The sequence below is a fragment of the Amborella trichopoda genome, chromosome 8, assembly GCF_054954075.1.
Source record: "Amborella trichopoda isolate Santa Cruz 75 chromosome 8, AtrichopodaSantaCruz75HAP2 v2.0, whole genome shotgun sequence".
In the NCBI taxonomy this organism is placed as follows: domain Eukaryota; kingdom Viridiplantae; phylum Streptophyta; class Magnoliopsida; order Amborellales; family Amborellaceae; genus Amborella; species Amborella trichopoda.
The window spans coordinates 12384345-12409869 of record NC_142343.1 but is presented as its reverse complement, the minus strand read 5'-3'; the positions used below and the strand labels follow the sequence as shown (position 1 = coordinate 12409869).

The window sequence follows — 25525 nt, the reverse complement described above, 5'->3', positions numbered from 1 at the left end:
TTCCTCTCTCTCTCTTTCTGTTAATTGCCATAATTTATAAGTTATGGTTGATTAAGAAATAAAATCTTTTAGTTATCTTAAGATATTTAATAAAATACTTTCAAGGGTATCAGAGAACCTATATTACATATACTAAATTGCTTAAGATATACATGTGTTAGGCCCCTTGTTTTTCATTCACGATAATAGCAGCCTTTAGATTTCTTTTTTTTCTTTTTTTTTATCAAAGCAACCTTTAGATTTCTATAATAAAGTTCTAACAAGTAAGGTTTCGTTCAGTATAGAAAACCTCGACTCGGGGACGGAACTCAGCCATGGGCCGAGCCCAAGTAGTTGAGCAACCCGAGCCAAGTTTCTACTCGGGCCAAGTTGGCAGGGCCCAGGCAGGCCAAAAAGTGCTGAGAAATAAAAAAATAAAAAACATATGAAACATATGTTTAAAGTAAAATTGAATCAAACAAATCTAAATAAGGTTAAAACAGCAGTGAAAAAATAATTTTTTAAAAAAATTCAATTCGTGACCAGGAGTATTTTAAAAATAATCCAAAAAAAATGTAAAAAAAATATTTATGGCCAAACACCTTCCATGGCAAAATTAATGATGAAGAAACCATAAGGGATCAAGAAGCCTGAACATGTGGACCCCAAGAATCACATATCAATATCAGCATTTTTGATTCAAGATCACTCTCGTTTAAGGAACAAAACCTCAACTGATGAAACCTATGGCCTTAGAATCTCTCTCCGAATCTGAAGAAAATCATGCCTCTGCCTGAATTATTATCCACAGCATACTCTGCTCTCACAAGACCCAACTTTACACCTGCTCCATAAGATGATCCACTCCCTGCTCTCCTGAAAAACTCAGTTGGGTTCCCTTAATTTCTTTGGAGCTCCCCAAATCGTTTCCATGCTCCACAAATGCATACACATGTGTGTTCCTTTTGGGTACATGCAGCTCTGCTGCAAGCTGAACAGCTAAAATATCAATACATGTACTATTTGGATCAATTTTTTGGGTATGCATCCTCAAATTATTGTACTTTTCAGAGAAGTTCTCTGGCTTGAGAAGTTTTTAGCTCGTCATTGTGTAGGTAAAATCGAATTAGTGCATTTTTATGGAAGTTCTCTAGATCTTGTTTTTGTGAATGCAAGCTGAGGTGAGAGGTTCCTTTTTCACGGGAGAAAGTAAATCAGAAACTGTATAATTTATGGGTTACCATATTTTTTATCCAAATCTTTTACCCTGAGATTAAACGGGTAGAATTTCAATCAACAGTGGCAAATTTTAGCTGTAAATTCGTACCAAAATTCAGCACAAATTACATTCATGAAACATTCCCGGGGCATCAAAAAAAATCCTGGATCAATAGTCGATGACACCTAAACTATAAAGTGAAACCACTATGGCCTGTTTCGTTAGGTGACTGCTCATTGACTTGGCGATTAGAATGGAGGGTTGATACAACTGACTCCAAAATTCAATCCAAACATTGCTAAACCATATTAAAACAAAAGAACATAAAGACGGAACCAGAATGGTTTGTCAATTATTACCTCAAGAATGTTATGGCAAGCTCCCAGTTCACCCATATTGGAACCTCTCACTGAATAGGGGCCACCTAAGGTGAAAGCATCATAACTTCGAAGATCTCCCACACGGCCACCATAGTGGCCATGGAGCACCAAGACAGGAGGAGGTGGCTTTCCTGCCCCTTCTTGCACGGACTTCAACTGAACGAAGCAGGTCATGGATAATTGGTGGCGATTGAAAAATGGGAAATTAGTGCTAATCCCAAGACCTTGGTCTAACTGCAAAGATACTTGCAGGAACAAATTAGTATATGAAACTTCGAAATTGCAGTCATGAACTGAACAAATTTCTATTACATTGTAGGGTTTCAAGCCGGAAACATACAAAATGGTAAAGTATACTGATTATAGTCCAATGGACAATGGAAGAATGAAATTCATAGGGGTCATGATTTTCCCATTTTCCCATGAAATTACAACAGTAATGACTGATGAGAAAAAGATGGACCTGCCATAACAGGCAAAGGCCATCAATGGTGATCACACTTCTATCATCATCCATCGATTCATCAGAACGTGGTCCAAATGGACTAAGGTTTTCTCTCTTTAGACCACAGAATACTTTAAATGGCAATTCTACTGCAAGTAATTATTCCCAAAAGCCCATTACATCTTAGATTCAAAACCAAAAATTTCCAGCAACCTCAAAAGAGTATCTTTTTTCTGATTGTTAGGCTCCAAAAAAAAAATGAGAAGATCATATTTACCTGAAATACATTCCTCTCGCCAAGTACTGCTTCATTCACAAATCTGGTATTGTAAGGTGTGATGTTTGCTTGCACAAAGGCCATACGATCGACGCCTGTGCCACTCAATGTTGTTGGGGGTCCATCCATGCTCAGCTCACCACTTGGCAAAGCACGGGCACCATTAATGCAGATGCTACTTGTTGCATCACGTGTTGTGATTTCTTCCAGGACAAGCCCATATGTGAACTTGCTCTGTCGAGTGAAATTCTAAACTTCTTTCTTACCATCTTTTTCTTTTCTTCTTCCTTTTTTTTTTTTTCTTTGCTTTGTTTTCAGTATAAGCAAATTATGTGCCCTGAGTATTACCTAGACTTCTCTAGTTCTTAGATCCATTGTTGGAGGAGAGAACACTACCTTCTTTCTTCATTTGATCAAAGAAGGAAAGAACACATTTGAAATCCCAGACCTACATTTTACAAGTTTGAACCAGCAGTCCCCTACAGAGGTTTAAGTTTTAACATCTAATAGGAATGACACTGGTGGCTAACCTCCGTAATGTTCGCTTTGAAGCCACCTCGATCAACCCATATATGAGGAACTTCTTCCATGCCAGGCCCACCTGTGAAGACTGGATTCAGTTTGCGACTGTTGAAGACGCTTGCACGGTCCTAGGATTGTAGACTCCATCTACATATGGATGCACATATTCGAACTTGAAGGAAAGATCATCCTAACAGCCAAACCACGTTAAATAAGAAAAGAAGATACTCTGAAGCCAAGCAAAACTCGATTATAAATAAATTCCAGAAGTATTACAAGTAAAATCCTCACCTATATACAAGTTCTTGAAGAATATTGAAATCGCACATACTAACTCATTAAATTTCTGAAAGGCAATCATTTCTGAAATAAAAGATTCTAGTTCCAGATCCTATTTTGTCAAATGAAGAAGCATTACGAAATGCCCCACCATGACACTAACAAAACCTGACACATGCTGCCATCAAGAACATGCAACATACTGCAAATTCAACATTATACAATATAATTTTGCACGATCCTTATGCAATTTTATAACTAATCAAATGGTAGGCTGTGCAGCACAAGGAATTTTGGAAATTTCTCAAATATTCACATAAAAAATAGTGAACAAATGATTTGCAACATGTTCCCCCCTCCCGAAAAAAAAATTAAAAAATAAAAAAGAAAGAAAAAAAGAAAAAGAAAGAACAACATATTAGCAACATGGTTTTCATTTTATTTAAATCTAGAATTCCCGAATAATGAAAGGAAGTCAAGTTAAAATTTAGGAATTTCAGTTGCACCAGCACTATGTATCTCAGCAGAGCCCATAATAATGACGGCAATAAGATCCCAAGGTATATATATAGGGAAAATTTTCTGTGTGACCCCATCAAGATATAAGTCATATGTGACCACTTCTTAGCCGTTTGATCTCAATCGATGGCTATGAATGTTCATTCCATAATGTCACGCCAAACTTTGTTTTATCTTCCATTTTTTTTCTACAAAACATTTTTGGATGAAATTTTCTGCGTCATAAAATTAGAGTGAACCTGGATAAAATAAAAAACAATATTTTCCCAGAAAAATAAATAACCAAAATTCTCCTAATATTTTTGGGGTATTCTGGTAATTATTTATTATTAGAAATATTATTTATTATTTTTATCATGTGCACCCCTGTCAGATATATGTATACCCCAAATTTGGCTTTAAAATAATTTATAGAATAAAAATTAAAACCTTTGAGTCGTTACATTAGATCTTGACAGGATTTGAGGGTTAAGAGCCAGCTTGTGACATTGTGACTCAAGCCATCTACTCAGATTTGACGGTTAAGATCAGCGTGTGTGCGTGCGTGTGTGTGTGCATGCGTGCATACGTGCATGTGTGTGTGTGGAAAAAGCTTATGTCAGCCCATGGGCTAATGGAACAATGTAAGCCCGGCGACCTAGATTGAATATGAGTCGATCCAATTATCACAGTTATATTTTGTAATTGAGTTTTAATTTTTTTTTACAAATCCAAATCACAAGAAATTTGGAGCGTCTATTCTTAAACTATAGTGGAACCTAATAAAAATATCAAAAAAAATAATTCTCACAAAATACTTTATTTTATGCCAATTATGTTTTTGATATTTTTATTAGGTGCGTCTTGATGAGAAGAGTTGATGCTCCAAATTTCATATTATTTGGATTTACATAAAAAATATTAATTTTTTTTACCGAAATACAATCTTGAACGTCAGATTGACCTAGATTCAATCTGGGTTGTTGGGCTTATACTATTCCATCAGCTAGTGCGCTGACCCTATATATACATATATATAGGCTTTGGATGTATATCGTACCAGTTGTTCAGTGGTGTTAATTCTTTGTTTTAATATTCCTCCTAATCCTAATTCAGAGGCATCACATTCAATTATTTTGAAAGTATTAGGTTGGGCTAAAGTTAAGCAAGGTAACTCCTTTGCTTTGAGTTTAATTTTTTGTACAACTTGGGTATGTTCATTTGTCCATTTGGGAGGATTCTTTTTATGTCTATCATATAGTGGTTTAGCATCTAATGCTAAATTTTCATAGAAATCAACTATATAATTTAAACAACCTAAGAATCTTTGTAATTCAGTTTTATCTTATACAATATTTAGAAACTTATCAGCAAATTGAATAGATCGTTCTATCGGAATAATTGTTCCATGATGAATATGATGTCCAAAGAATCTAATCTTAGTTTGGCATATATTAATCTTTTTAGCAGAGACTACTAGTCCTGCATGTTTAACTGCATTAATAAAAACATTAATATGTTTAAAATGTTGATCTATATTTTCAGAAAATACTAAGACATCATCAATATAGACAATCATGAATTTATAATATGGATTGAATACTTCATTCATAATCTTTTGAAATTTTGATGGAGCATTTTTGAGGCCAAATGGCATCACATTCCATTCGTATTATCCTAAAAGTATTATCATTAAACCTTAAAACCCAAGGTTTTGATATGTTACCAGGATCTCAAAATATCGCTATTGTATATAGAATATATTACAAAGTAATGAATACATTATGCCCAAATGCTGTCCAAATGGATACCAAAGGAAAAACTACTTTCTTCTAAACAAATATTGAAAAATCAAATGTAATAATTCCTAAAACTATACAATGGTCAGATATTAAATTACCAAAATCTTGAAATATAGAAAATGAAAATCATCATTTAAAAGCACCTAATAGAAATATTCCTGATAGAATAATAAAACACCTGGAAGGGAAAATAGAAATCCAATTCCCCAATCAATTAATAAAAGATGATACAAGCTTACTTCTTCAATCATTAATTCGTCAATCTATATTATCAAAAAAAATTAATGAATCACCTATAGCCATTAGTGAATCATCTAGACATTCCACTTCAAGTACAATGAATCCAAAAATACAAAGTTTATTAAGAACAAAAGATAATATAGTAATTCCACAATAACAACCTACATTAAAAACTAAACCAGACCTTTCTAATACAGAAATGGATTTTCATATTTTAACCATCACTAAACCATTATCCAAACAATGGATAGAACAAGATTATCTTTCTAAAGAAAATAAAGATATACGAGAATGGTATTTAAAAAGATTTTATCCCAGGTTAATAGAATTATTCCATAAAAGGTATAATAAGTTATATAAAACAAAAATATGTAATATATGATTCTTTACATGGTTACGAAGAACATTAATAGAAAGAAAAGTTGAAATTCCAGATTTTGAGAAAAATAAAATAAGTACCATAGAAAATCAATATACCACATATCAAACAATAGAAGGTACAAATATCAATTGGTGTGGGTATAAGATGGTAAGGTCTAGCAGTAGCAGGTTTCCAACCTTTACCATATGCTATTATTTGAATATATGGATTTGATGTTTCTGTGAAGGCTAATGTCTGGTGTTCAATAGTATCTTCTATTACTGGTATTTTTTCCTGGAGAGTTAAAGTAGAAGATTATGGTATTAATTTGGATTTACCTTTTATGTCTTTTATATCTAGGTCAGCTAATTTGGATATAAGGTGATCCATTAAAGTTTTATTATTTTCAATCATACGAAATTTATTTAATTCTGGAGGAGGTTTAAATAATAAAGTCTTTTTAGGTTCTGGAATTGGATTTGGCCTGATCATATTTTCTATTCTCATAGTTTGTTTTCCTATGGATTGCATATATAAATTAACATAATTATTTTGTTCAATAATATGAGGGATTAATTCTGTTCGATGAACAATTTCCCCAGTTGTCATTTTGTAAGTAGTAGCTCTTATTTCAGAAACAAATGAACTCTCTCCTTCTTTATTATTAGATCCTTTATAATAACACTTTTTTCTGGAGGATGTACACTAGTTATATTTATACTTTCTATTGTTTGATATGTGGTATATTGATTTTCTATAGTACTTATTTTATTTTTCTCAAAATCTGGAATTTCAACTTTTCTTTCTATTAATGTTCTTCGTAACCATGTAAAGAATCCTATATTACATGTTTTTGTTTTATATAACTTATTATACCTTTTATGGAATAGTTCTATTAACCTGGGTTGAAATCTTTTTAAATACCATTCTCGTATATCTTTCTTTAATTGATTGAGGAATTGGATTTCTATTTTCCCATCCTGGTGTTCTATTATTCTATCAAGAATATTTCTATTAGGTGCTTTTAAATGATGATTTTCATTTTCTATATTCCAAGATTCTGGTAATTTAATATCTGACCATTGTATAGTTTTAGGAATTATTACATTTGATTTTTCAATATTTGTTTGGAAGAAAGTAGTTTTTCCTTTGGTATCCATTTGGACAGCATTTGGGCATAATGTATTCATTACTTTGTAATATATTTTATATACAATAGCGATATTTTGAGATCCTGGTAACATATCAAAACCTTGGGTTTTAAGGTTTAATGATAATACTCTTAGGATATTAGGATCAGTTAAGGATATAATCTGGAAAGCAGTTAAAATATACTGGTCCACTACATAGACTTGATTCTATCATCCCTAATAGAGAGTCAGAAAACTTATTGTGTCTATTATCTCTTAAGCATATTAGGATAGAATTATTTAATTATAATCTTGTTAAAGGTTTAATAGCTACTTGAATTAATCCTATATGTAAATAATTATAATTTTTAGTTTTATGTACCTGTATTATTTTGTCTGATAATAATTGAAAGTTCTCTTGATTACTAGTTACTGATACTGTTTGTTTTACAATTTTATTGCATAACCTACTTTTAATTTAAAAGTTCCTTTATTGTATATATCTGAAATAGGTACTTAAGGTATATTCCAGTTTGTGATTTGTTTTTCAACATTGTCTATTACAACTTCTTATTTGTTTTTTATCCTTAGAGTATTACTAGCTTGTGGTAGTGCATTACTTGATAGATTCCTAAAGAAATTTGCCATTATTAGGTTACGGATGAGTGCTTTTTCTGACTACCTCTTACGTCTTTTTGACCTCAGTGGCTCTCCTGGCCTTAACGGTCTCTTGACTGGGTGCTCTTAAGCCTCAACTCTCAGACCAACTTTCTCTAATGGTAACTATCAGTAGCGTTTCTACCTTATAACATACTAACACTTACTTGTAATGCTCCTTAAATAAGAAACAAAGATTTATGTTGTTTTAGAGTTATCTACAGAGTTGGCTCTGATACCATTTAACTCCAAGATCTACTCTGAACCTAATAATGATCTTATGATCTACTCTGAACCTAATTATGAAACTAATTTAGCATAATCTAAGTAATTATGAGTCTAAACTAATCTCACATAACCTAAGTACAAAAATAGTACAACTAGAATGACTATCGAGAAACAAGCTATATCTATTACTAACCAAGTAGAATAGGTATTCTCATAAATCTTAACACTTAAAACAATAAGAATTAACATAACTTTTATGCAAGCTTTATATAAACATACTGTTTACAATATGAAGACGAACAAGACTAACTTACTGTGTAAAGAAATTTACAGGGACAACATAACAGAAATTTACAGTGACAACATTCTGAGTACAGAATAAAACTTACAGATAAAAGACAATCTTAAAACATACTTACAGACTACAAATGCAAAAACCACAAAACGACTTCCACTCTGGTGGATTAATCTTGGTAGATCCTTGTAATGACAATCACACATCACACTCTAAAACTATTCTTAATTTTTTAGAAGAGAAAGGGAGAGAAGAAGAAGAGAGCAGGAGAAGAGTATTCTTCTGAGCTTGTTAACTCCTGAAATCTTCCGATGTTTTTCAAATGAGAAGAATCCTTCTATTTATAGACTCCGGACTCCAAATATTTCTTAATTGTATTTCAGTTTCCAATTATTTTGAATGGACGTTTACAGGTGGCAAGCTTCGCTGCAGTTTGTGAAGAGGGAAGTGGGAATCTTACGTGGCAAGTACAGTGAGAAGGAAGTAGATGGCTGCTTTGATTGTGTGGCGAATTGATTTGAAAGATGGCGGTACGGTCGGTCGTCAACAGTGAGAGAATCTTTTGTCGTATATAAGCAGTGAGCATCTTCTATCTTGTATGGTCGGTGAGCTTCTTGTCTTATATGGTCGGTGAGCATCTTGTGTCTTATCAAGAGGGGCTTTAGTCACATCAGCAGGTATTTTTGGTCTTGTCATAACAACTTTGAGCATGTTATATCATGTCACAAGTATAGTATATATTCTTTTATCATCGAGTCATGGGCTTTAATATAATGTTTGTTTCTGATACGTTCCATGGGCTGATGTATCTTGGACTTCTTCAATGTCATCTGTTTCTGTAGCTGTTTCAGCTTCTTTTGAAAAAATTTCATATAGTTGTTTTTCTAGTTCGTCTCTGGTGGCTTGAGGATTGTATTTCCTCATTTGAGATATATATTCAGATAAATTATTTGGGTTAAAGTAAGAAGAAGGTTTGAAGCTAGTTGGGACTGGTTTCAGTATAATTTATGCAAGCTTTATATAAACATACTGTTTACAATATACAGACGAACAAGACTAACTTACTGTGTAAAGAAATTTACAGGGACAACATAATAGAAATTTACAGTGACAACATTCTGAGTACAGAATAAAACTTACACATAAAAGACAATCTTAAAACATACTTACAGACCACAAATGCAAAAACTGCAAAACGACTTCCACTCTGGTGGACAGAATCTTGGTAGATCCTTGTAATGATAATCACACATCACACTTTAAAACCATTCTTAATTTTTTACAAGAAAAAGGGAGAGAAGAAGAAGAGAGCAGGAGAAGAGTATTCTTCTGGACTTGTTAACTCTTGAAATCTTCCGATGTTCTTCAAATGAAAAGAGGCCTTCATTTATAGACTCCGGACTCCAAATGTTTCTTAATTGTATTTCAGTCTCCAATTATTTTGAATGGACGTTTACAGGTGGCAAGATTCGCTGCAATCGATGAAGTCTCCAGGTGGCAAGATTCGCTGTAGTCTATGAAGAGGGAAGTGGGAATCTTACGTGGCCGGTACAGTGAGAAGGAAGTAGATGGCTGCTTTTATTGTGTGGCGAATATATTTGAAAGATGGTGGCACGGTCGGTCGTCAACAGTGAGAGAATCTTTTATCGTATATAAGCAATGAGCATCTTCTATATTGTATGGTCAATGAGCTTCGTGTGTCTTATCAAGAGGGGCTTTAGTCACATCAGCAGGTATTTTTGGTCTTGTCATAATAACTTTGAGCATTTTATATCATGTCACAAGTATAGTATATATTCTTTTATCATCGGGTCATGGGCTTTAATATAATGTTTGTTTCTGAGACATTCCATGGGCTGATGTATCTTGGACTTCTTCAATGTCATTTGTTTCTGTAGCTGTTTCAGCTTCTTTTGAAAAAATTTCATATAGTTGTTTTTCTAGTTCGTCTTTGGTGGCTTGAGGATTGTATTTCCTCATTTGAGATTTATTTGGGTTAAAGTAAGAAGAAGGTTTGAAGCTAGTTGGGACTGGTTTCAGTATAATTTATGCAAGCTTTATATAAACATACTGTTTACAATATACAGACGAACAAGACTAACTTACTGTGTAAAGAAATTTATAGGGACAACATAACAGAAATTTACAGTGACAACATTCTGAGTACAGAATAAAACTTACAGATAAAAGACAATCTTAAAACATACTTACAGACCACAAATGCAAAAACTGCAAAACGACTTCCACTCTGGTGGACAGAATCTTGGTAGATCCTTGTAATGACAATCACACATCACACTCTAAAACTATTCTTAATTTTTTAGAAGAGAAAGGGAGAGAAAAAGAAGAAAGCAGGAGAAGAGTATTCTTCTGGGGTTGTTAACTCCTGAAATCTTCCGATGTTCTTCAAATGAGAAGAGGCCTTCTATTTATAGATTCCGGACTCTAAATGTTTCTTAATTATATTTCAGTCTCCAATTATTTTGAATGGACGTTTATAGGTGGCAAGATTCGCTACAATCGATGAAGTCTCCAGGTGGCAAGATTCGCTGTAGTCTGTGAAGAGGGAAGTGGGAATCTTACGTGGCAGGTACAGTGAGAAGGAAGTAGATGGCTGCTTTTATTGCGTGGCGAATTGATTTGAAAGATGGCGGCATGGTTGGTCGTCAACAATTCTTTTGTCGTATATAAGCAGTGAGCATCTTCTATCTTGTATGGTCGGTGAGCTTCTTATCTTATATGGTCGGTGAGCATCTTGTGTCTTATCAAGAGGGGCTTTAGTCACATCAGCAGGTATTTTTGGTCTTGTCATAACAACTTTGAGCATTTTATATCATGTCACAAGTATATTATATATTCTTTTATCATCGGGTCATGGGCTTTAATATAATGTTTGTTTCTTAGACATTCCATGAGCTGATGTATCTTGGACTTCTTCAATGTCATCTGTTTCTGTAGCTGTTTCAGCTTCTTCTGAAAAAATTTCATATAGTTGTTTTTCTAGTTCGGCTCGAGTGGCTTGAGGATTATGTTTCCTCATTTGAGATATATATTCAGATAAATTATTTAGGTTAAAGTAAGAAGAAGGTTTGAAGCTAGTTGGGACTGGTTTCAGTATAATATGTTTTGGGTCTAAATTGTGGTAGATAAAGAGGTCCCACCACTTCACAGCAATCTGCTTCCCCAAACATGGGATATATTCATAATTATTGATATTATTATTGGATATAGGAAATGACCATTTTAGTATCCACGGTATCTGATAAAATGCAACAAAATATAAATGATAAATAATTTTAGAATCCTTCCTATTGTATTCAATAAACTTTTCTTGAGAGGCTTGCAAGGTTTCTGGCATTATTTGGGATAGTGATCCCCAAATTGTAAACCAATTTAGGAACCAATTAGGAACTGGTTCGGTCACCACCATTTTAAACTGGAGGAACCATGTGTGAGAATTATATTGGTTCTGGATAGTAAGTATGCGTTGCCAGGCATCAATATAGTCAGAGTATCGGTAATGTTGATTTGGGAAATCGGGAGATTGTAATTTTCTAGATCGTGAAGGGCCTGAGCCCCATTCACTGAAATTCAATATCTTCCGTATCTGTATATTTGAATATGATATAATCTTTGAATTCTTATGGTAATAATGAGTAAGATATATATATATATATATATATATATATATAATATAGGAAAAATATCTTGTCAGCCTACGGGCTGACAATTACAATGTCAGCCAACGACCCAGATTGAATTGGGCCCGATCCAATGGTCACGACTTTATTTCATGTTGAATTTTTATTTATTTATTAATGTAAATCCAAATCATTTGAAATTTTGAGCGTTTATTCTTCAAAACTAGAAGAATCTAATAAAAATATAGAAAAAGTAATTTGCAAAATATAAATTGGCAAAATACCTCAAAAATTTTTAAGGGTATTTTGGTCCATTATTTTTAAAATATTTCTATTAGATGTACCTTGATAAGAAGAATCAACAACTAAAATTTCAAGTGATTTGGATTTGTAGAAAAAAAATTAAAATGAAATACGAAATGAGGTTGTGATCGTCATATCGGCCCAGATTCAATCTGGGCCGTTAGTTGACACTATAGATGTCAGCTCGTGAGCTAACAGAATCCATTCTCATACACATATATATATATATATATATATATATATATATATATATATATATATATATATATATATATATATATATATATATATATATATATATATATATATATATATATATATAAGTTGTTTAGAGCAGTTGCAGAAAAACAATGATATGCCATAACTGTTCATAATTGGCATTAAGCATACTTAGAAGTGCACGTAATAAAAAAAAAATGAGTTTACTTTAAAAAATGAGTTTACTTTAATGGAGAAACAATTCAGACCCCAATAATTCTACTTGAGGGTTACGAAGGTTGCTGGAAGTCACAGATCCAAGTAAAGATCAGTTCAACCTTTTTATGTTTCGATGCTGGTTGAAATGAGACAGTTCCACCTGGTTGAATTGACGCCTAAAAAAGGAATATCAATTTGTCAAACTCATATTAAAAATACCAACTAGCATAAAAAAGAAATATAAAACTCCAAAATATCCACCCAATAAGAAAATTATCTTTGTACACTAATCTCATGGCTCTTCATAATTACCTCCCAAATCTGATAGTAGAGCAATTGATCAAAAACAAATAAATTGTCACCTCCACTTATGGCTAGTATAGAGTAAACAAAAGTTAGGCTTACCAAGGTCGAACGTCCTTGATGATTGGGCACAATTCTCCATTTTGTGCTAACTTTAGCAGTTTTTTGTTCAAGTTCTTTGAGTTTTATCTCAACAATAATCCCACCCTCATTCTTCTCATCAGGTCGAAGGTTTCCCTCAATATTGGAAAAAAGGGCCAAAGAGTTTATGTTCCTAAGAGCTTGTTTCCCAGCCTTTATGTTGAAGACATGTCCTTGTCGAAGCTGAGCAGATCAACCACCAGAATTGTAAAAAAAATGTGGTTCTATATTAGATATTATTACAAATATATTGAATTGATTAAAAAGAATATCATCCACACCCAGAAGCTATTTTCTTAAAAAATGTTCAGTGCAGTGCAAATGGAAAATATGATCCACTTAATGGTTTAAATGCATAAGCTGCTCAACTGGGTACAATAAAAGTAGATCTTAAATTATGTGGCAGGTACGCAGTCTATTAAAGATTCGAGTGACAGACTCCCATGACAAGGTTTTCTAGGACAAAAACTAACGCACAACTACACAAGAATATTGATGGCAACTACCATTTGAGCTGCTTTATGTAAAATCAAAGAATTTGAACATATAGTTCAACATAAATTACTTTAGCATACAGATTTATAATTTCACCAAGTATCTATCATCAAAGATATAGAAATTCCAATATGAGAATTATTAATGCATTATTTTCTTTATGAGCAATAGATCGCCACTCACCAATAAGATGTGAATAAACCAGTAAAGCTCTACAGAGTTGCAAAATGTCTGGGAATAGAAAAATAAAAAGAGAAAAGCATATGCAAAATTATAAAATCCAATGCTTTACATATGATATTCCAAAAGAGAATCGGCTCTTAGTTTCTAGTTTCTACAGTCATGAGGTTCTTTCCAACACCTAGTTTTCAACCTACATATAGCCAACTGCGTCTATTAACAAACACTTAGATCCCAAGCTAATATACCTTGATTTTCCAAATATGACCATTGTAACAAAAGCCAGGCATTGAAAATCATATAATCAAAGAGCATCCAATTAGAAATGTCACAATTTGAGAGTCCTAGTCCATATCCACTATGTGTATTATTGTTTTTTTTGGTTTTTTGTTTTTGAGAGAGAGAGAAAGAGAGAGAGAGAGAGAGAGAGAGAGAGAGAGAGAGAGAGAGAGAGACCTAATCTTGGACAATTCTCTCCTAATAATTGACAATTCGGTGTTCCCCTCACAGACATTTCCAAGCTTATCCTGGAACTGAACAACAAGTTGAGTGATATCCCCCTCCACAACCTCACACACCACTTGTCGTGTATTCAAGTTGCCGCAATTCACAACCTGGGCACATGCATACCTCACTTTACCCTGCTCCCTCAGCATTGCCAAAACTTCCTTTTGTACAGGAATGGGGAGCAAACATATTCTTGACCTTTCCATTCTCCTCCTGCAGTTGTACTAGTTTAGTCTTCTGATTAACTATTTTTATATTTTGATGGCTATCTCATTTAATGGGTTTCACTGTTTACTAATTCCACTTAAATGGTTAAACCGAAATCTTATAAGGAATGATTAAATAGACTTGAAAGCAATATTCTGAAAGATATTGTCAACATTAGTGGCCGTAATTTGGTGAATAAAGTACAGGTTTCCCTTTACATACATTATTCAGAATAGCAACACATCATTCTTGGATAACATGAATTTTGATCCACATGCATTTACAAAGTACTTTTCTTGCTTTTGATAATATGGTTCTCACGGTTTTCATAATTACTTCATTAACATACAAAGTTTTCATTTAAACATGCAAGACTACATCATAAAAAAAATACAAAAGTACACCTGCTAAACAAACATACAGTAAAATAAAAACTTTTACTACAAAAGGAATAGTTTGTATTTCCATCTACAAAATAATACGTTTTTAGTTATGAAAAGCAGATGAAGCTTTGCCGCAACATTTCAAGCATTAATTCACAAACCTTATATCAATACCACTTTTAATTGAACTTCCTATGAGCCTAATCAACTACAAATGAAAGTCTATTTGAGTTACTCCAAATTTCGCTTACAGTGGATCTTCATGAAATAGCATCCTACTTGCTCAAAAAAACTACTTAACCAAAATTATAAATACAAAATAATTGAAGTACAAGTCCTAATCGATTGTAGTTACTGTAGAATTCGTGAAATAACCAACCAAAACCATAAACAACAAAAAATCAAAACGATACTATGCTTGTAATCTTGTTCTTTTCTCAAACATACCATGCCTGTTCTCTTGTAATCTTGCCTGTAATCTCGTTCTTTTCTTTAATATTACCAGTAATCTTGCCTATAATCTTGTCTGCAATCTTGCCTGCAATCTTGTATGTAATCTTGCTTGTATTCTTGCTTGTAATCTTGTCTGTAATCTTTCTTGTAATCTTGTCTGTAATCTTACATGTAATCTTACCTGTAATCTTGGTTGTAATCTTGTCTGTAATCTTGCCTGTAATCTTGTAATCTTGTCTGTAATCTTACCTGTAATCTTGTTCTCGAACATACCATGCCTGTAATCTTGTTCTTTTCTCAAACATACCATGCCTGTAATCTTCTTCTTAAACTTGATACTATGCCTGTAATCTTGGCGCTTAATATACTCGATACTCGAGCTTTCTCTATCAGTCATGTCAGGGTCCATATCAATTGGTTTCGACTTAGGCAATAACCCCACATTTATACACCTTAAAGCATAAGCTGATTGCCATGTACTCTCTGCGAAAGAAATATTAACAGCAATTGTACCATCAGTCTTCATCTTCGCCTCGAGATCAACCTTCTCAAACATACCACAAGTAGGTAGGGTTTCTAGCTCCTTTTGTAAATGTGCTTTTGTGTGAATTCCACCAGGTTTCAGCAAACCATTTCAAAGAAGGAGTCCTCTGTTCCCACAACTGAACCTCTTTTCTTATCGAAGAACAAAATTACTTATTAAATCTACTGAGTTCATTAATCTGGTCTAGTCTATTTACAGAATAATTTGGACTAGTATATTTGTAGATTAATAAATTCAGTCCAGATAAATGAACTCAATGGATTTAAGAAGTACAAAATAGAGGATGTCACGTGAACTCTATTGCTGATTAATCTGGAGATTAATGAACTCAGTGGTTCCGCTATAGGGTTTGTGACTACCCATGAACTTTTGGCCATGGCCACTAGAGATATTCGCATTAATCCTTCTTTCTTCGTATAGTGAACTCAGTGGCCAAAGTGAACTTACGAACAAAAGTTCATGGGTAGTCACGTCACAAAATTTTGAGGGAAGAAATTTTAGATTTCATTTCGTTAGTGAATAGTGATAAAATGCGGATTTCGTTTCGATAGTGAATAGTGATAAGGTAGTGAATAGTGATAAAAGGCGAAAACGTAAAGATTATACATTTCGTCCCCCTTGTTTATTGCCCTTGCCTCACCTCACCTCTGCATCACGAGAGTCTACCTTTCTTGCTTGGTTAGTATGTTGTTTTACAGTTTTAGAGAGAGAAGTTGAGTTTTTCAGTGAGAGAGAGATAGTTTAATTATTTGGTTGTTAGAACTTGAGAGTAATTGATTATTCCTCTGTATTTGAGAGGGAAAGCAATTGATTACTTCTTTGTGAGACAGCACATTTGATAATTCACTGTTAGAGAGACAAACTTTGATTTCGTCACTATGTTAAAGAAATAGAACGTTTGGTTGGGAGAAAGGATGCCGCGTCTTTGATGCAGGAAATAAAAAAAAAATGAAAACAGAAAAGAAAACGGTGAGAGAATATACCATTTCTCAAGTTCTGAGAGGGAATCCACCCAAAAAAAACAATTTCTTCACTAAACCAAGACCAAATTTTATTAACTCATTCACTCTGATTTATAATGAAGGGAAACATCCCTTTAAATAGACTAATAAAAAAAATAAAGATAAGCAAAAGAAAAAATAAAATAAAAATGACGATAAGCAAAAAAAACCTCTTTACAAGCACTCCCCTATTTTATCTCTCCTCTTTATTTTCTCTCGTCCCTATTTTTTCTCTCATCCTAATTTTTTATTATCCCTATTTTTTTATCGCGTGCCACATTTTACCAAAGCCTCCCCTAAATGCACCTTTTGTTGAAATGATAACCCCTAGATTTAACTTAAACCTATTTATATTTAAACTAACCAACCCAATTGATCAATATCAATTCAACTACAAGATAACTCATGACCACCTAATTGTCCCTACGCACTACCTAATGATAAACTCGTGACCACCTAATTATCCCCACACCACCTACTATTCCTGAAGAGATAACCCGTTTTAAAAATAATAAATAAAATTAAATTATTTTTTTGAATTTTCATCTGCCTTGGAGAAAACTCTTCCTCGAGTTTTGAGGAGGGCTAAGATGAAATCTACATCAAACCTGCATCCTTCTTTTGTTTCTTCTCCTTTGGCTCTAAAAATATGAATGATTGTGAAAATACGTCACAAAATGGATCAAAATATGAAGAAAGATGCGAATATCTCGAACTCAGTTCTTGTGATCGACAACATTGTCTTCTATGGGCTTGTGATTCACAACATTTTCCTCAAAATCCATCGCCTTTTTATGGGCTTGTGCCTTTTATGCGCATGTGATTAACAACATTATCCTCAAAATCCATCGCCTTTTATGGGCTTGCACCTTTTATGGGCTTGTGCGTTTTATGGGCTTGTGATTGACAACATTGTCCTCAAAATCCATCGCCTTTGATGCGTTTGTGCCTTTTATGGGCTTGTTATTAACAACATTGTCCTCAAAATCCATCGCCTTTTCTGATATAGGATTTTCCACATGATTTTCGACATGGATAGGAACAAGAATATCATTTTTTATAAAAACTATGATAGTCACCTCATTCACCTTCATTGCCTTATCTCCAACATTACTCTCCAAATTCTATTCACACCGACGTTGAGCCAGCTTCTACGTTAGCTCGTCTACTCTATCAGCTAAAGGCATACGTTTTTCTACTTTCTCCACTAGGGCTTGAGCTTTCTGAGTTAACAACCACACCTTTAATCTACTCTATCAGCTAAAGGCATAAGGTTTTCTACTTTCTCCATTAGGGCTTGAACTTTCTGAGTCAACAACTACAACTTTAAGCTTTCTAGGGATGCTTCCACTGAAGCTAATAATCTTTCGAGGGACGTCTCCATTGCAGCCATCGTAACCGGCTCTGATGCTACTTAATGCAGGAAAAACAAATAAAAGTAAAAAATGAAAGTAGAAAAAAAAGGGTGAGAAAATTTACCCTCTCTCAAGGTCTGAGAGGGTATCACACAAAAAAAAATCACTTCACGAGACCAAATTTATTTACGAGACCAAATTTGAGTTACTAAGAGAAACTTCCCTTTAAATAGACTAAAAAATGATAAGCAAAAGAAAAACCTCTCTACACGTACTCGCTTATTTTATCTCTCCTCCTTATTTTTTCTCTCATCCCTATTTTTTCTCACGTGCCAAAGAGATAGCCACGTATTACCAAAGCCTCTCCTAAGAATGAGAAGATGAGAAGCACAAGCCTTTTCTAGTTGATATGCATTTCATCTAGATTTCCTCATTCAAATCCCTTTCCGTATTTGGATATGATCCATTCTAGATTTTGCTCATCCAAAATCAGTATTATATTATGACTTTCAAAATCCATATCCAATTTTACTCTTATATCAATCCTAAACTCATCAAGATTACGTTCTATACCTACTATCAATCTAATCGGCTACTCTTGAGTTCTTCCACCTAAATGGGCTTAATCCCTTACGGTGTGTTTGACCGGCAGAACTTTTTGTACAAATGCGGGACATGGAGATCATGAATATGAAAAAATAAAAGAAAAGTGTATAATGGTCACAATTAATCTTGACCATTGGATGAAAAATAGGGTGACTGCATTTATTCCATTGACCAAGCTCAATATTCAAGCTATTAGATTTCACAACAAATGGTTCCAAGTAATTGTGACCCTTCTTTGGTAAGCAGTCTCATTATATACAATCCCAAAAATAAATATATTTTTAAAACTAGAAATAATTATATTAAAAAAACATTCAAAGCATTAGTTACAATTGTTTTTAGATGGATTACCTATTTGCATCCATTTTTAAGATGGATGTTTTATACCTCTAAACCGCATATTGTAGAAATGCAGTCGAGCCCGCATGAATCAATTGGTCTATAGTAAAAGATATTGTGATGTGAGACCTCAATACATTTCGATCAAAGAACTGCTTGAAGTTTCCATCAATCTAATAATAACACCTCTCATATCTATTACAAAATGGATTTAGCCAGCTCTTTACTCTTTACTCTCTTGGCCAATCATATGATAAATATCTTAACTAATTCCTCACAAGCACCTGGCCGCTTACACATATATTCAACTCATCAAATAAATCATGAAACCAAGACATTCATTTGAAAATAAGTAAATATAATATAAGTAAGGGCTCATTTGGGACATGGATTTTGGGGCACGCATTTTTATTATCTTTGATATTACTAAAATCTACCGTTTGGTTTGCTCACTTGAAAAATCACTCTATTTTTTCACGATTTTATTTTCATATCAAAATCTGTTTTTTTTTTAATTTCCAAGGCACGTGGATTCCACTTGTTCGCCCATCGACGTGAAACTTAGGGCACATTTGGTAGGTATGAAAACATTTGAATGAAAATATTTTCATGTGAAATTTACGTTACACACATTTGGTAGGCAACAAATATGAAAAACTATATCAAATTTTAAAGAGAGAAAGTACTTAAATTTTTTTAAAGAGATAAAATTATCTTAAAATTTTTAGAGAGAGGAACTATCTCAAATTTAAAATTTTAGAGGGAGAAAACATATTAAAACTTTAGAGAGAGAAATGATATCAAATTTTAGAGAGAGAAAGTTCGTAAATTTTTTTAGAGAGATAACTATTTCAAAAATTTTAGAGAGAGAAACCATCTCAAATTTTATATTTTAGAGAGAGAGAGAACATAATAAAATTTTAGAGAGAAAGAGCATAATAAAATTTTAGAGAGAGAATATATTAGATTTTAAAAAGAGAAAATATCTGAAAATTTTTAGAGAAAGAAACTATCTCAAATTTTTAGAGAGAAAAACTATCTCAAATTCAAAGTTTTAAAAAGACAGCATCTTGAAATTTTAGAAAGAGAAACTTATCAAAATTTTAAAAAAGTACTTGAAAAATTTTAGCTATGGAAACTATGTCAAAATATTTTAAGATAGAAAGAGTATCTTAAAATTTTAGAAAGATAAACTATATTAAATTTTAGAGAGAGAAACTGCCTGAAATTTTTAAGGAGAGAAATTACCAGAAATATTTTAATGAGAAATATCTCAAATTTTTAGAGAAAGAAACTATTTTAAATTTTAAATTTTAAATTTTTGAGAGAGATTATATTAAACTTTTAGAGTTAGAAACTACATCAAATTTTAGAAAGAGAGTATATTAAACTTTTAGAGATAGAAACTATATCAAATTTTTGAGAGAAAAATTCCTGAAAAGTTTTAGATAGAGAAACTATCTTAAAATTTTTAAAGAGAAACTATATCAAATTTTAAGTTTAAAAGAGAGAAAGCATCTTAAAATTTTAGAGAGAGAAAATATATCAAATTTTAAGTTCTAGAAACATGAAGCATATTAAATTTTTAGATAGAAAAACTACATCAAATTTTAGAGAGTAAAGCTATATCAAAATTTTAGATAGAGAAGCTATCCCAAATTTTAAGTTTTAGAGAGAGAAAGCATATTATAATTTTAGAGAGAGCAACTATTTATTAAATAGGGAAAACATTGGGACTAGCCCATTAGCTCATATAAACATATGAGTTGAATCTGGGCCGATCTGATGGTCACGACCTCATTTCGTGTTTGAATTTTAATTTTTTTTTCTACAAATCCAAATCCTTTGAAATTTAGGTGTGTGTTCTTCTCATCAAGGTACACCTAATAAAAATATAAAAAACAATATTTGCAAAAAATGACCAAAATACCCCTAAAACATTTTAGGGGTATTTTAGTCAATTTATTTCATATATAATATTTTTTTGATATTTTTCAAAGATTCAACTATTTTTTATGAACACACTCCTAAAATTTTAAATGATTTGAATTTATAGAAAAAAATTAAAATTAAAATACTACCAGACATCCATGATCGTCAGATCGGCCCAAATTCAATCTGGGCCTTTGGGCTCATATATTCATATGAGCTCGTGGGATAATCCCAGCTTTTTCCATTAAATATTAGAGATATAAAGTACTTGAAAAAATTTAGAGAGATAAACTATCTCAAATTTTAAGTTTTAGAGTGAGAAAGTATCTTAAAATTTAAATAGAGAAACTATATTAAATTTTAGAAAAGGAAACTAACTGAAAATTTTTAGAGAGAGAAATATCTCAAATTTTTAGAGAAAAAACTATCTTAAATTTAAGTTTTATGTAGAGAAAATATATTGAAATTTTAAAGATAGAAACTATATCAAATTTCAGAGAGAGAAACTACTTAAAAACTTTTAGTGAGAGAAACTATCTCAAAATCTTTAGAGAGAAAGTATTCTAAATTTTAAGTTTTAGAGAGAGAAACTACATCAAATTTTAGGTCAATAAACTACTTGAAATTTTTAGAGAGCGAAACTTTCTCAGATTTAAAATTTAGAGATAGGGTATATTAAAATTTTAGAAAAAGCAACTATAACAGATTTTAGAGGAAGAAAACTATATCAAATTTTAGAAAGAAACTATCTCAAATTTTAAGTTTTAGAAAGCATCTTAAAATTTTAGAGAGTAACTATATCAAATTTTAGAGAAAGTACCTGAAAATCTTTAGAAAGAGAAATTACTTCAACATTTTCCGAGAGAAACTATATCAAATTTTAAATTTTAGAGAGAGGAAGTATCTTAATATTTTACAAAAATTTTATCAAATTTTAGAGAGAGAAACTATCTCAAAGGTTTTCAAGAGAGAAACCTTCTCAAATTTTAAGTTTAGAGAAAGAAAGTAAAATTTTAAAAGAAAAATTATATCAAATTTTAAAGGGAGAAACTATCTCAAATTTTAAGTTATAGAGAGAGAAAACATCTTAAAATTTTAGAAAGGATTTCTCAAATTTTAGAGAGAGAAAGTACCTTAACAATTTTAGAAAGATAAATTTTCTCAACATTTTTTAGAGAAACTATATCAAATTTTAAGTTTTAGAGAGAGGAAATATCTTAAAATTTTAGAGAGAAATTATATCAAAATTTAGAGAGAAAAACTAGCTAAAAATTTTTAGAGAGAGAAATCATCTCAAAATTTTTGAAGAGAAATTATCTCAAATTTTAAGTTTTAGAGAGATAAAGTATATTAAGATTTTAGAGAGAGAAACTATATCAAATTTTAGAGAGAGAAAGTACTTGAAATTTTTAGAGAGAAAAACTATCTCAAAATTTGTAAAGAGACAAATTATTCTAAATTTTAAGTATAAGAGAGTATACTAAATTTTAGAGAGAGAAACTATCTCAGTATACTAAATTTTGGAGAGAGAAACTATCTCAAAATTTGTGGAGAAATAAACCATATCTAAATTTTTAGAGACAGAAACCATATCAAATTTTAGAAAGAAACTATATCAAAATTTTTAGAGAGAGATTATTCCAAATTTTGAGTTTTAGAGAGTATATTTAAATTTTATAGAGAGAAACTATATCAAATTTTGTTACCAAATAATGGACATAAAAATGATTGTAAGGAATCAATAAAGTTTTTATTGTATATTCCAACAAAAGATTTGAGGAATCCATGATATTATAACTCATAGACTATTTTGGATTTTAAATTTCCAAAACTCCTAATTTCCTCCTATCCAAACGTGTTTCTATTTATTGGCAAAACAAAAAACAAAAAAAAAAACTCCTAGAAATCTTTGTTTTTTTCACTACTTATGTGTCCCATTGTGTGTATTGATATTTAAAGGTGAAAATATAGTGTCTTGAAATGGTTTTCTTTTGGCCATGTTATCTTTTTGCCTTAGACCCAACAGCTTTTTTGGCTCGAAACTTGAGCCAGTTGAATCAAATTATAACTATGGGGTCTTATGGTAAGGTAGAGATACCAAGCCTCTTTGATTTTCAGTACTAAAACTACATTTCTCAACACTATTTGTAGGTGTGTTTTACTTTGATTGTTTAGAATATCGGCTCTAGACAAACTGCACCCTTTCGTAAGAAAATGGTTTATATAGAGCCTAGGCTCTCTATACAATCAAGTTAGAGCCTGTCTAAAATATTTCACTAGAAGACGTTGTTGTGATGCCCAAATATCCTTAAATTGATCATCTCGACATCAAGATGCATGGGCATGAGAAAAAAATAGATTTCAAGTTTTAAAAATAGTGCATCTTGTAACGCATTTTTAGACTGTCAATTTTCAAGATTTTCAAATTTTTATAGATCTGCTCGAACTACACCATTTTTTAAGCTTTAAATGTTATAATTAAAGATAAAAATATATTTTAAGGCTATTACAAAAAGTTCCAAAATTAAAGCTATATTACTCAACACTATTTGAAGGTGCGGTTGACTTTGATTGTTTAGAGCCTCGAACTGCACCATTTTCCTAAGAGCACAATCTGACCAACATTTCTTGCAAAGTGTAGTAGGGACATCCTGCAAATCTCTTAATGTGTATGGTAAGAATGGTAATAGCGGTCTCATGTAGTACATGTGGTATAAGCCACACACCACAGTATAAATGATAATATAGGCTAAAATTATATGCATGCATGTCTTAGTTTTGTGGCCGCCCCATGCACCCTAGTGCAACTTATGCCTTCTAAGATCACACCCATGCACCATGTTGGAGATCTGAATACCCAAAACTCTAATTTAACTGATAACCGAATATCATACACTAAATACTAAATGTAAAATCGATAATTCAATAATAAGCTCAAAGATTGTGTGCAACAATTTAAAAAAATAAATTAGAGATGAAAAATATAGTCATAAGAAAAAATTAGAGAGGCAAACCATCACACCAATTTTAACGTGGTTCACCCGTAGGGCTACGTCCACGGGCAAGGCGGCAAGTATTACCCTATCAAAAGAAAGAATTTACAAGGGGATACAATATTACCTCAAAATGAGAAAATTGGTGAAAAAAACATCACCAAGAATACCTTCTTTTAATCATTAAAAAATCACGATTTACCCTGTTCCACTTCGGATGACTCAAGAGCATAAGCAACATAAGTTCATACCATTTCTCCCAAAAATAAGACAAGAAAATCATTTTTCACCTCCTTCAATTTCTCCACATAACCCAAGGAAGCCCTGGGCCCTTTTCTAGAGAGAGTGGAGTTCAAACCAAGAAGAATCGTGTAATTCAAAAATCCCTTTTTGGCTTTTATAGAAGCCACCTAATTATAGGGACAAAAAAATCTCTAAACAAATGGTAAGAGACAAAAGCTTCCAAAAGCTGATTTTTTTATCACCATTTAACAATCTTCACCTTGATAGTAAATCACCTACTTGCCTTGTCAATAATCCATTTTTTATTTTTTCATGAAGCCTAGAGAAGTTAGGCTCCACTCCAATTTCTCTACTAGAACCGTCTTCGTGAGTACATCCGCCAAATTTTCTTTGGTTCCAACTTTTACCAACCGAACCAAACCATCTTCAACAACTTGTCGAGCATAAAGGTATCGAATTAGTATGTGTTTCGTCCTCTTGTGATAAATTGTTAGCCAAATTAATGACACTAATATTATCACTAAATATTTCCACGGGCTTAGAATTGATACCCAATTTTCCCATAAGGCCTTAAAGCCAAATTGCTTCTTTGCTTGCTTTGGTTGCCGCAATGTATTCTGCCTCGGTGGTGGACAATGCTACCGTTGATTGAAGCTTAGACATCAAATTTACCGGTCTATTTCCAAACTTGAAAACATAGCTGATAGTTGATCTTCTTCTATCAAGATCACCAGTGTAATATGCATCAACATAGCCTTGAATGTACTCCGAATCTTTGCTAAATGTCATGGCATAATCACTCATGCTTCTTCAATACGAAGCACCCATTTTACACCTTCCCAATGAGCGTTTTCGGGATTTGCCATAAAGTGACTCAAGACACCAACCAAATATGCTATGTCCGGTCTAGTACACACTATGATAAACATTAGGCTTCCCGCAATACTTACGTATAGCACCTTAGCCATATTCTCTTTTTCATCCACGACCTTCAGACATTGCTTGGAATACAACTTAAAATGAGGAGCTAATGGAGTCTTCATCGGCTTTATCTTGCTCGTGCCAAACTTATCAAGCATCTTTTCTACAAAGCTCTTTTGTGAAAGTGATAAAGTCGCACTCCATCGATCTCTTTGGATTTCAATTCCAAATATTTGTTTTGCTGGCCTG

At 32.4% G+C, this 25525-nt stretch overlaps 1 pseudogene; it reads right to left on the bottom strand.

Annotated features, from left to right (window-relative positions):
- Positions 1–673: 673 nt before the first annotated feature.
- LOC18435970 (protein TOC75-3, chloroplastic-like) lies at positions 674–25159 on the bottom strand (annotated as a pseudogene).
- Positions 25160–25525: the final 366 nt, after the last annotated feature.